This window comes from Ursus maritimus, unplaced genomic scaffold, assembly GCF_017311325.1.
Source record: "Ursus maritimus isolate PB19 unplaced genomic scaffold, ASM1731132v1 scaffold_12, whole genome shotgun sequence".
In the NCBI taxonomy this organism is placed as follows: domain Eukaryota; kingdom Metazoa; phylum Chordata; class Mammalia; order Carnivora; family Ursidae; genus Ursus; species Ursus maritimus.
This window is the reverse complement of record NW_024423564.1, coordinates 28,844,725-28,858,068: the sequence shown is the minus strand read 5'-3', so window position 1 is coordinate 28,858,068 and position 13,344 is coordinate 28,844,725. Positions and strand designations below refer to the sequence as shown.

The window sequence follows — 13,344 nt, the reverse complement described above, 5'->3', positions numbered from 1 at the left end:
TTCCAGAGTGACAGGTTCCGCCCTGGGAGAGATCTGCTGGCCTCAGAACAACACATTGCCCAGGCAGAGGCAGTGATATGAGCAGCAGAACTGTGACCATAGCTACAGGGGCAACTCTAAAGTAGAAACTGTGAAATCAGCCAAGACAGTGAGCCTGGCTTAAGAAAAGTATATGCTATTTGTGAGAGCTAATAAGACTGACTGCAAAAGCCAGGAGAGTTTATAAAGCTCTGCCCTCCAATTGTCATCTGGAGACTGTTGGGTGGGGGGGTTGTCAGAGAGGCTGGATTCCAACAAAGAGGGGACACAGTTTCAGAGCAATGTGTTTTGTTGTCTTTGGTGGGGGAAGAATCACATACATTGTAACCTTGCTTTATCTAATTCGGATTAGTGACCTGTCAAAACACCAGTGTCACAACAAACTTTACATAGCACTCCAGTTTACAAACATCTATTCATTTAATTGATGGGAGGGAAAGTCTGAGAATTAATACAAATGGTGTGTGTGCATGCCTGAGTGAATGGGTAAGAGAATAGATGCATTGCATGTGTGTGTTATGGGGAGGGGAGGAGAACCAAGTAGACGGAAAATAAATTATATATTTAAGTGGAAGGAATATTATCCTTACCCTAGTCAATAGAGACATGTGGGTTGAAACAAGTCCAAGTGAAACCATTCTGGCCAGGAACACACCCCAAAAGGTGAAGGCTGTGGATTTAAGAAAATACTTGGAGGCTAGGAAGGAAATTAAAACCTTCAGCCTAGGAAACACCAAGTAAGATAAAAGAGTGATAAATATGAAAGTGAAATGAGCTGATCATACTGTTAGAAATTTTTCAGATATCTGTGGAATAAAACAGTTGTCAAATTGTTAAGTTCTCATTGAACATTAGGAACTTTATTCACCTATTTTATGTATTTCCTGATTAACAGAACACTTAAAACATGCTCTAATGGGGGAAAAAAATTACAGAATTAACAAAAGAACTCCTGCCAAACCCCACAGCCTGTGTTCACACTTTCTATTCCATCCACATGTGTAGGAATGGGCAAGTAATCAGTAGGAAATTTCTTTTTCCAGCAAGATGCTTCATATCACAAGTCATTTGGGGAAGTTTCGACTAAATAGGTTATTTTGTAGTCCATGACCTATAATAGTGAAGAATTAGAAATTATTTTTTTCCAAAAAAAAAAGAAAATTGTTTTTTCCTAGATAAAAATACTGTTTACACAATTTAGGTGAAATTTTCCCCAAATCAGGAAATATCTTAGAAATTAGTATTTGATATCTAACATGCTGAAGTAATTTTGCCTGGATTTTCCTATACCTGGTCCCAGGCTCTTTCTACAAACCATACTATTTCCTGTGAACAGCAATTGCTGATTTTTCTTGACGTTGTTGTTGTTGTTGTATAAATGTTGCAATTAGAAAATGTGTATTTTTAAAATCTCTGGCTTTGAACAAATTCCCATTTTATTTGCAACATCTTTTGTAAACTAGAGCAGACTTGAAGTATAAAGAAGATATATCTTTCCTCAGACTTCATTCCCAAATGGCATCTTTCTCAACATATTCAGATATACAAATCACATAAAATATAGGTTTATAGCAATGCATCTTCTAAACAGCTCTGAAATTTTTAAATTTTTAATTTCTCCCAAGCTAACATCTGAGCTGCCATATGTTTTGAATTTTTCCAACTCAGAGAGATTACATAGCAAGTCACAAACTTGCATGATCTAAAGCACATGACTGGAAAATCTCTAACATCAGAAGTTAGGGGTCATTGATCCACACGCAAATGGAAAAATGTACAAACCTCCAAACACAAATCTGATACAAAACTAAACTATTCTTTTCAAGTCACGAAAGAGTTTTTAAGCCTCAGTCATTTTTAAGCAGAATGTCTCAGTTGATTTATATTTCCCTTACTTGAGAATGTTTCTCAATTTTACCTGTGCTTTCATTTCTGGATGCTAAAAATGGATAAAAATCATAGGCCAAATAAATAATTCCAGCTCCCTCATTATACTGAGAAATCTACAATGACTGCTTTGCTTAAGATCAAAATGGTAGTCGTTCACTGGCAGACCCAGAGAACTCATATTTCCCTATGGAATATTCCCTAGGAATACACAGGCTCTGTTCAAGTATTTGAGGGACTCTTGTAGTGGAATAATTTGTTCACAATTTTCTAAGCATGGTTTCATTGGGCAGAACCAGGACCACAGAATTAGGGTAGAAAAGTGACATAGAGAAAAGGCCTTTCCATTTTTTATTAAATGTGTTGATAAATGACTTATATATAGTAAACTACATCCATTTAAAATACACAATTCAATGAGTTACAACAGTTGCATACATCTGTGAAATCACCATCTTAATTAAAATACAGAACATTCCAAAACCCCCAAGATTCCTCCCCATTATAGCCAATCTCTCCCTCCGCCTTTGGCCACAGGCAATCACTGATATGATTTTTATCACTCTATAGTAGTTCATATTTTAGATAAATGGCATCATATATCATGTACTTTTTAATGTCTGGTTTCTTTTACTCAGCCTAATGATTTTCAGATTCATCCTTACTGTTTTGTTTACGAGTAGTTCATTATTTTTATGTGCTGAATAGCATTCCGATGTATGGATGTACCACATCTCCTGATCCATTCACCAGCTGATGAACATTTTGGTTGATTCCACTTTTAGATTACTGTGAATAAAGCTGCTATGAACAGTTATGTAAAAGTTTTTATGTGGACATGTGTTTTCATTTCTCGAGTTATACGTAAAAGTAGAATGAATAGATTGTATGTAGATTTACGTTTAACTTTAATTTTTTAAAATATTTTTTATTATGTTAGTCACTATACAGTACATCCCTAGTTTTTGATGTAAAGTTCCATGATTCATTACTTGCGTATAACACCCGGTGAGCCATACAATACATGCCCTCCTTAATACCCACCACCAGCCTGTCCCATTCCCTCACCTCCCTCCCCTCTGAAGCCCTCAGTTTGTTTCCCAGAGTCCATAGTCTCTCATGGTTCATTCCCCCTTCTGTTTACCCCCCCTTTCTTTATCCCTTTCTTCTCCTACCAAACTTCCTACTTCTTATGTTCCATAAATGAGTGAAACCATATGATAATTGTCTTTCTCTGCTTGACTTATTTCGCTTAGCATTATCTCCTCCAGTCTTGTCCATGTTGCAGCAAATGTTGAGAAATCGTTCTTTTTGATGGCTGAGTAATATTCCATTGTATATATGGACCACATCTTCTTAATTCAGTCATCTGTTGCAGGGCATCTTGGCTCCTTCCACGATTTAGCTATTGTGGACAATGCTGCTATGTTTAACTTTTTAAGAAAGTTCCATATGGTGTTCTGAAGTAGCTGTATCATTTTATGTTCCCACCAGTAGTGTATAAGAGTTCCAGTTCATTTACATCTTCACCAACACTTGTTATTGTTAGTCTTTTTAATTTTACCCCTTGTAATGGGTGTAATGGTACCTTGCTATGGTTTTAATTTGCATTTCCCTGGTGACTACTAAGGTTGAGTGTCTTTTCATGTACACAAAATATCTTCCATGAGGTGTTACTGAGGTGTTTATCTTATCATTGAGTCGAGGAGGTCTGTATCTATTCTAAATACCAGTCAGTCCCTTTGTCAGATATCTGATAGAGAATATTTTCTCCCATTCTGTGGCTTGCTTTTTTGTTTTCTTAATAGTGTCTTTCAAAGAGAAAATATTTCATGTTGCTAAAGTTCAATTTATTAATTTTTTTCTTTTATGATTCATGCTTTTTTAAGAAATCTTTGCCCACTCTAAGTCAGATAGTTTTACAGTTTTAGGTTTAGGCCTCTGATACATTTGACTTAATATGGAGAATTGTGTGAGGTATGAGTTGATGTTTTGTTTTTTTTTTCTCCCATGGATATCCAGGTTTTCCAGCAATGTTTGTTGATTTTCCTTTCCCCGTTGAATTGCTTTGGCAATGTTGCTGAAAATTGTTGATCATATATGTGTGTGGTTCTATTTCTGGATTCTCTAATTCCATTAATGTATTTATCTATATTTTACCTTGTCTATATATTATTTTCAGTGCATCTTTATATTTAAAGTGCATCTCTTATAGTTAGCAGATGGTTAAGTCTGCTTTTTAAGCCATTTGGACAATCTTTGTTTCTTCATTGGAGTGTTTAGTAAATTTACATTTAATGTAATTATTGTTATAGTTGGATTTATGTCTACTATTTTATTAATAGTCTGTTGTCATCTCATTTTTTTGTTTCTCTGTGCTTCCTTTCCTGCCTTCTTATGGATTATTTTAATGTTTTTGAGATGTTCATTTTAACTTGTCTCTTGGTTTTTTAACTATACCTCTTAATTTTTTTAGTGGTTGCTTTAGCTGTTACAATATACATTACACTTTTCACAGTTCACTTAGAGTTAACATAACACCCTGCAGCTATATAGGTCCATTTACTCCTATCCCTACCATTCTTTATGTTATGATTCTGTTCTACGTATTACTTCTGCATATATTTTAAACCTCTCAAAACAACGATCTAATTTTTGCTTTTATTTTTAAAAATTTATTTATTTATTTATTTATTTATGAGAGTGAGCATGCAAGTGGGGGGAGGGGCAGAGGAGAGGGAAGGAGAGAGAATCTCAAGCAGACTCTGCCCTGAGTGTGGAGCCCCATGAGGGGCTCCATCTTATGACCCCGAGATCATGACCTGAGCCAAAACTTAAGAGTCAGATGCTTAACTGACTGAGCCACACAGGTGCCCCTAATTTTTGCTTTTGAAAGTCACATATAGTTTATTTTTTTAAATGATTTTTAATAGACTTTTTTTTTTTTTTTTAAGAGAGAGAGAACGTACAGACAAACAGGGCATGAGGCAAAGGGAGAGGGAGGGAGAGAATCTTAGGCAGGCTCCATGCCCAGTGTGGAACAATGCAGGGCTTGATCTCACAACCCTGAGATCTTGACCTGAGCCAAAATCAAGAGTTGAATGCTTAACCAACTGAGCCACCCAGGTGCCTCTAAATTCATATATAATTTAAAGAAATTAACATAAAAATAGTTTTGTACATTCACCTGTATATTGAGCTTTTCTTATTCTCCTCATTTCTTCCTAAAGAGCCAAATTTTCCTCTGGTATCATTTTCTTTCAACTTGCAGATACTCTTTCAGCATTCCTTGCATTACAGGTCTGTTGGGGACAAGTTCTCTTAGATTTCTGTATCTGAAAATAGCTTTGTTCTACCTTTATTTTTCAAGAATTTTTAAAAAGATTTTATTTATTTATTTGACAGAGAGAGAGCACAAGCAGGGGGAGCAGCAGAGGGATAGGGAGAAGCAGGCTCTCTGCTGAGCAGGGAGCCTGATGCAAGACTTGATCCCAGGTCCCTGGGATCATGACCTGAGCCAAAGGTAGATGCTTAACTGACTGAGCCACCCAGGTGCCCCAAGAATATTTTCAATGGATACAGAATTCTGGGTCGGCACATTTTTCTTTCAGCACTTTGAAGATGTTATTGCATTAAATATGGCCGCCATGGTGTCTGATGGTAAGTTTGTAATCATTTGAATCATCTTTCTCTTGTCTGTAACATGGCATTTTTTTCTGGCATTAAGATTTTTTCCTTATCTTTGGTTTTTTGCAGTTTGACCATGATGTCCTGAGACTTAGATTTCTTCAAACTTATCTTGTTTAGGGTTCACCAAACTCCTTGAATCTATAAATTCATGTCTTTCTTCATACTTGAGCAGTCCTCTATTATTATTTCTTCAAATATATTTTTCTGCCCCATTACTTACCTCCTCTACTTCTGAATTCCAATTAATGTATATCAGAACTTTTGTTTTTGTTCCACAGGTCCCTGAGATTCTGTTCAGTCTTTCTCAATCTTTTTTTTTTCCTCTCTCTCTTCTTCAGATCTAATAATTTCAGTTGACTTATCTTCTAGTTTACTAACTCTTCTGTCATCTCCATTCTGATATATCTGTTGTGGTGGTTAATTTTATGTGTCGACTTGACTGGGCCAAGGGATGCTCAGATAACTGGTAAAAGTCATTCTAGTGTCTGTGAGAGTGTTTATGGAAGAGATTAGCATTTGATTCAGTAGTCTGAGTAAAGAAGAGCCTCCCTCACCAAAGTGGTCAGGCATCATTCATTCCACTGAAGGTCCAAATAGAACAAAAGGAGAAGGAAGGAAGGAAGGAAGGAAGGAAGGAAGGAAGGAAGGAAGGAAGGAAGGAAGGAAATTCTCATCAAAGAAATATAAGACTAAAAAGAAACAGAGAAATTTTAGAGCTGAAAAATATAATAACTTAAATAAAAAACTCAATGGATGGTCTAAACAGCAAAATGAATGAAAAAGAGAAAGAATCTGTGACCTGGAAGATAGAATACTAGAATTATGCAATCAGAACAACAGAGAGAACATACACTTAAAAAAAGACAGAAAGACAGAAAGACAGAAAGAAAGAAAGAAAGAAAGAAAGAAAGAAAGAAAGGAGAAAGAGCCTAAGGAGCCTGGGGAATTATAATAGACCTTGTATTTACGTCATCAGAATACCAGAAAGAGAGGTGAAAGTAGGCATAGATGAAAAAGTAATCAAAGAAATACTGGCTGAAATATTCTCAAATTTAGCAAAAGACAGAAACCTACATATTCCAGAAGTCAAGAAAATCCCAAATAGGATAAATCCCCTCCAAAACACATCATGATTGAACTTCCGAAAACTAAAGACAAAGAAAAAAAATCTTAAAGGCAGCCAGAAAGGAACATTATATAATCAATAGATGGAAAACAATTTGAATGACAGATTTCTCATGGAGGCCAAAAATAAGTATCATCAAATATTTCAGGTGCTGAAAGAAAAGAACTAGAAGCTTGTAATTCTGTATCTAATAAGAATCTCCTTAAGATGGCAGTAGATATGGTAGGAGAAGCAAGATGTAGCAATTTGTTTGTGAAGTGTATTCTGGTGGCTGTGACACCTCCTTTCTCTACTATTGCCCTAGTTACCTCAGGATCCCTGCCCTGAATTCTCTAGCCAGAGAGATGGCAGATTTTCTAAGGAAGTTTTAGCCACCTCTATACCACCTGCCTCCACTGTGACCGCATGGGCCTTGGAATAAAGCATCAAAAATATGGAGAACGTTTATTCCGGTTATAAGATTAGCACATTCTGGTAATTGTAGCTAATAATACTGTATTGTATAGTTGAATGTTGCTTAAAAAGTACATCTTAAATATTCTCACCACACACACACACACACACACATAAAAATGGTAGTCATGTGACAGGTTGGAGTGTTAGCTAATGCCATGGTAGTAATCACTTTGCAATATATAAATGTATCAAATCAACATGTCCTACAACTTAAACTTATACAATGTTATATGTCAATTGTATCTCAAAAAATCAGGGAATAAACAAATGAATGAGTTAATGAATGAAAAATTTGTTCTAGTTACATGGTCCAAGTTTTACCTCCAAAATCTTTCTGCCTTTGTTCAGTCTCCAGAATCCTCAGGTAGTCTTGCTTTTCTGTATCCTGTCCAGTTTTACACTGTTATTTGTGAGAGGATTAATTTGTTAGATACTCAACTTGCCCATACCAGAAGCAAACCAGGACTTACCATTTTAAATCTTGCATTTGACTAAAATATTGGGCCCAGATATGTTATTTCCTTGCATACACTAAGACTTATTTAAAACTTTCTTAGGATAGTTAATGACAACCCAAAACCGGATAGTGAGACTATTTTTCTGTAGTTACTCCATGTACTCTAAATCACAAAAAATCTCACTTTCTGTACTAACACTCTTACACCTTTGCTATGTTACTATGAAGTTTCAAAACAAAATTTTCATGATGATTGCATTAGAGAGTTATTCTAAAAAGGAACCAGATAATAACGGAGATCTTTCAAAAACGCCAAGTGTCTTACCATGAACTTTTAAAAAGTGGGGGATACTTGTACTTGAATGTTGCTGAGGGAGTAGATGTGAAAGGTTCTCCCGGACACAAACATCAGCAGATCCACCGGGAAAGGCACCTTCCTCAGCATGCGGAACACGGACTACCTCCTACCCCCAGAAACCTTCTCCTTCCCCCCGCTCAGGACAACCCACGACAGCTGGGAGTTACCCCAGTTCTCCTTTCTCCCATCCCCGATATCTAAGCCGTCAGCAAATCCTGTGAGCTCCATCTTCAAGATGTACCCAGAATAGGACTAACCACTCCTTCCAAGGCCACCTGTCTGGTCCACACTGGAGCCCATCTCTTGCCTGAGTTTCTGGAAAAGTGTCATCATTGACCTCCCTTGCCCATCCTCAACCCTCTGTCATCTGTTCTCAACACTGCAGCCAGGATGGCCCAGTGAAACAGGGTCCCATGGGGTCACAGCCCTGCCATGGCTTTCTGTCACACTCTGTCACCTCCCTGAGGTCATGTCCTAAGCCGTCTCCTGTGGCCATAGGGCCTTCTTGCTGCTCCTGCGTACACCTGGTATGCTCCTGCCCACAGCCTTTGCACATGCTTTCCCTTCTGTTTAGAACGCTCTTGATGTGTTCTCACTCGCCTTGCCCCACCTCCTCTTCAGCACCCCCAGCCCTGTCTCCTGCTTTATATTTCCATAGCACTTAGAATCTCCAGTCCATCTCAGCAAGGAAGAAACTGAGGCATAAACTGATGGCTTCACCACCGACCCCCCCCCCCAATTTCGTGCTCCAAATCCCCAGGGGAAAAGGTGCCCCAGGACTCTTCCACAGCCGGGATGCCCGGGACAAGGGGTCCACCACCTCCTGCATCCTGAACACCATTAGGAAAGGGAGCCATATGAGGAATCCACCTGCACACGAAACCTGAAACCAGACACCTTCCTTGATGACAGGTGAGCACAAACGCTTCCTCCCCTTGCCTGAGGTGCTCATCCGAGAAAGCTGAGCAGAGATGCTTCCCAGGGTCCAAATCTCCCTCTGGCCAAGGTCCTAGGAAACAGACATCTGATCCAACCACCCTGCCAGGCTTGCACCCACTCAGCGAGTCCTAAGACCCAGAGATTTCTCTCCACTCCAGCTCAATTCTTCTCACAGAGAAGCAAACTCCAGCCTCACAAACGTGCCCATCATTAGCTCTGGAATTCCCTGGGTTGTGTCTACACTGGCCCACACAGGGATCCCATAGAGACCACTCCGCAAATGCCCTAGGGTTGCAAGCCACTTTCAAGCTGCCCTTAGAAAGGCAGAAACTGGCCCAATTAGGCACACCAGCCAAGTGACTCGATGTGCTGCAAACTCGGACAACATCCTCCCTGAACACCAACGCTTCCGAGTCCAAGCTTCCAACCTTTGCTCACTGGGCACTGAGCACCATGTCAGCATGAACACTGCTCTTTCAATTCACTGGCCTCCCAGGCCTTCCAATCAGAAACCAAGCTCCAGACACCACACTATTTTCCCTTCAGAGAGAGATGTCAAATGATGGAATAAAACATTCCCTGTGCAAAGCACACTTCTATCCACATAGAATTCCTTGGTCTTTCTCATTTGGGCATCCCTGCAAGACCCACACCAATGAGAGATACCACGAGTTCAATTATCACGTATATATTTGACCTTGTGTTGTTCAATATTTTTATCTCAAAGTCAATGTCTCTATTGCTTTGTTAAAATAATGATAATGATAATAATTAATAATAATGATAATGATGATGATGACATGGTCACCTAAGGGTCTGGATCTCCATAGCCAGACAACATGGCTCTGGTCCAGATAAGGATGAAGACACAACCTCAGCCCATGAAGCAAACCCCACACCCTCAGGGATCCCGACACGCCTCACGGGTGAAGAGTTCCTTTGCTACACAGAGTTGTCTGAGTCCAAAGGATACAGGCAACCCCCAGCATTCATTCTGTTTTCTTCATCAATTCCCCAGCTCAAGTTGCAAGTGACTCACCAGGTCAAGCTTCCAGAGTGTAGGATGGGCCTCCGGGTAAGCAACGCCCATCCACGCCCCCGCCCCGGGGAGGCTGACAGGAGGCTCCATTTCCTTTGGGAGCACAATGTGCCACTCCCCGAGCTCCTAAAGAACCTACACTCCTTCTCCCTTTCTCCCTCTCACAAAGGCCACCAAACCCTGTGACAGCTCTGAGGCTGTTTTACTTTAACAAATAATTTCTAATATCGGAATGTGGCTCGCAGAAGAGAAAAACGTGAACACTCACAAAGGATTCCTTTAATATTTCAGAAGACTTTTCCCATTGTTTAATTAAACCACGAAATAAAAATGCACAGATAGCCCCTTCCACTAGCAGGTCCGATTCACTTCACTGATCGAAAGTAGAGCAGGAAATAAAAGAGTAACAGATGTTCTAAGGACCCGTCATGTCCATCACCTCAGGTTTGAAACTTCACACGCTTGCAAGGAAAGAAGCACCACCAAACGTCTCGGCCTGGCAACTCCGACAGTCTGAATCGGAGTGTCAGGGACAGACGATGAGGCTGTTGCTGTTTGGTGAGGCCGGTGGCCCTGAAGAAGGGGCTCGGCCAGCTCTCCACCTGTGCCTCACCTGTCCTCAGCCAGGAACCTGCTTGCAGCCCTCACCTGTCACAACTGTCACATGGGAGACTCACAGACACCCCTGGAGCCCGCCCTGCCCACACCCTGCTGCAGAATGCACTCAGATCTCCTCTGGGACCCCTGTCACCTCTACCCAGACCTGGAACTCCCCTGTCTGCTGCTCCAGGAGTCCCCCTCTTCTTCCAAAATTACACTGGCCCAAGGCTTTCCTGAGAAAGAGAGAAGGCTACCTAATGAATGGTTCACACCTTCTTTCCCCTTCTATCATATTTCTCTCCACTTGCCTTCCTACCTGTGCAAACTGTTAAGTGATGTATCCATGGAACGTGAACGTGCTCTGAGATCTCAATCTTTCATTGCAGCCTTCTCAGGCCTCCTTGTGCAATAACATACCATATCCCTAGAACAGGGAGTTTTAAAATTATTATTTACAGAATAATACAGCCCAAATCACCTTGTTTTTAGTTGCTCTTCATTAGGCAGAACAGTTTCTGTGTAAGAAGCCTTTCCATAAAGATCATCTTCCAGCAATTTCTTTCTTTTTTTAATTTTTTATTATGTTATGTTAGTCACCATACACTATGTCCTTAGTTTTGATGTAGTGTTCCATGATTCATTGTTTGTGTATAACACCCAGGACTCCATGCAATACGTGCCCTCCTTAATACCCATCACCGGCCTATCCCAATCCCCCACCCCCCTCTCCTCTGAAGCCCTCAGTTTGTTCTCCAGAGTCCACAGTCTTTCATGGTTCAATCCCCCTTCTGTTTACCCCCCATTCATTCTTCCCTTCCTTCTCCTACTGATCTCCCTGCTATTTCTTATGTTCCATAAATGAGTGAAACCGTATGATAATTGCCTTTCTCTGCTTGACTTATTTCACCTTCCAGTAATCTCATAAGGAGGAAACAGAAACTCTGTGGGATAACCTGACTCACCCAGTGTCAGGCAAGCAGTTCCAGAACTCAGCCCAGGGCTCCTGACGCTGAGCCCCTTGAAGTCACCAGCATGCCTCTATCCAAAGGAATTCCCAAAGACTCTCCTTCTGACTCCACCACCGAAGAAATGACAGAGAGAATATGGCACCTCAAAATATTGAGATGATACATCCAGTAAAGGTAGATAGTCAAGCTCAACTTTTAAACAGGAAAAGGCTGCTTTGAATAATTTTGAATTTTCCCTCGACCCAATTGTAAGAGTAAACCACCCCTTCCCTTTCTAATAAGAGTGTTTCTAGGAAACAGCTGTTCAAAATACATTCATAAGCAATAAATGAACAGAGAAAACGGGATCCCCTGCAAAGTTCTCCCTGCTCAGAAACTAAGTACCTCTTTCACCAAATCCAGAACGCTGACAAGTACTACTTAAGTTTTACTTCATGACTCAACTAGAGCAAAGAGAAAAGCCCAGGAGATGGTGGCTTAATGAGAGGTTTTACCTCCAGTCCTGACGTGGAGATGACATTTCGCCAAATGGACCTGCGCTCTCTCTGAACGCCGGCGTCCTGTGTCAAGCGGCCTCACTGACTCAGACGCAGACGTTCAAAACCTCGGGTCTCGTGGAGCCAGAGCAGAGAAGTGCCGTCAGCCGGGGAGAAGGCGGCACTTCGAACCTAAAGCCTGTACACCTGCTGCGGTTGCTGGGGGAAGGGGAAACACAGACTTGTCTTTTAGTAGTCATTATCTTCACAGCCCATTGCCACCAACCCGGGGGACAGGGCGCACAATGCTGAAGTCGGGTAACGGCTCTGGGGCTTCTTACCGCCACACGTGTGCCTGAGGGAACAGGGAACGCCCTACTGAACTCGCAGTACTGCTCAAGATCCATTACTTGCACTGTGTCGGGGGACAGGGGGCACCCCACTGAAGTTGGGGACTGTGTGGCCCTTACTCTCACTCTTGCTGGGGAACATGGGAAACCCTGAAATGTCTGTGACCCATCCCACAAGAGCTCTGCTGAGCGGGCGCCCCGGAGTTCCTGGGTCTGGGGCATACGGCCAGTTCACAGAGACTGGGCAGAAGAGACTTTCAAGGGAAAAAGAAAACTCACCTGAGTCCCCATGATAAACTCTCTCCACACGCCCTTCCAGGACCCCGCCTCCCACCCCCAGCGCCCCCTACTCCCGGACCCCCACCCCGGCACACAGCACGCACTGACTCAGCCAGGAACTCCACAGGTCAACTCTCTCAGAGCTCCCCTTCTCTGGCTCCCCACACACACACACACACACACACAGCCCCTTCTGCGGACCCCTCTAGCTACAGACCACCCTCAGAGCCCTGCCCCTTCCCTTCTGCACTCAACCCCCCCCCTCCAGTGGTGTGCCTGGTTCCTGGCAAGGTCAGCTGCTCTCAGACTGTTCCAGCCTTGGGCTTTAGGAAACGCAATGCTTTCATGCATTTCCAAGGCAATTTTAAGCCCAAAAAGGAATGCTCCAAGTGGGAATAGCTTTGCCTTCTTGTCTCACCCATGGAGTGGATAGTGCTTCTCAGACCTTCAAAGCATCCTTCTAGGATGAGCCCATTTGTGCTGGAATCTATATATACATGCTTGGTTCTGCAGGGAAGGGGTCAGGATGAAGAACAGCCACCCTTCTGTGCTGTTCCAGTTGTGAACCAGGAACATTTATTTTTCACTTAAAAAGAAAACATAGTGTTACTGTCGACACTACATGAATGAACCTTTTAAAACATTTTAGAGAGAAAGGAAGAGAGTTTTATTCAAACCCA

General features: G+C 41.5%; 1 long non-coding RNA gene across 1 annotated transcript; it reads right to left on the bottom strand.

The window, feature by feature from the left end:
• Positions 1-5,036: 5,036 nt before the first annotated feature.
• On the bottom strand, positions 5,037-12,657 carry LOC103662904. Its single transcript, XR_568579.2, has 5 exons — positions 12,054-12,657; positions 11,554-11,660; positions 10,908-11,015; positions 7,520-7,598; positions 5,037-5,228 (listed from the first exon to the last, which is right to left on the bottom strand). It is a non-coding gene; the product is annotated as an uncharacterized LOC103662904 (long non-coding RNA).
• Between the last annotated feature and the right edge of the window lie 687 nt (positions 12,658-13,344).